A 288-nucleotide genomic window follows, 5' to 3' on the forward strand; every position below is an offset into this window, starting at 1 on the left:
CTCTGTTTTTCCATTTCATTCATCCTATTGGTGAGGCTTTCTCCTGTTGTTTCAAGTTGGCTTATTGAATTTTGCACTTCCTTCTTTATTTCTGCCTGAGTATTCTTCAATATTTCTAACTCTTTTTTGAATTCATTCAGAAGTTTATCTTCCTTCAATTCTTTGATTTCTTTGTATGTTCTTTAAATTCATTGAAGTCTTTTATCATGTTTATAATTGTTCTTTTGAGTTCCATGTCCTGCATTATATCTAGGGGTTCTCATTGTACTCCTCTAGAGGACTATTAGT

This window comes from Nannospalax galili, unplaced genomic scaffold (genome assembly GCF_000622305.1).
Source record: "Nannospalax galili isolate Female #2095 unplaced genomic scaffold, S.galili_v1.0 scaffold324, whole genome shotgun sequence".
NCBI classification, from domain to species: Eukaryota; Metazoa; Chordata; class Mammalia; order Rodentia; family Spalacidae; genus Nannospalax; species Nannospalax galili.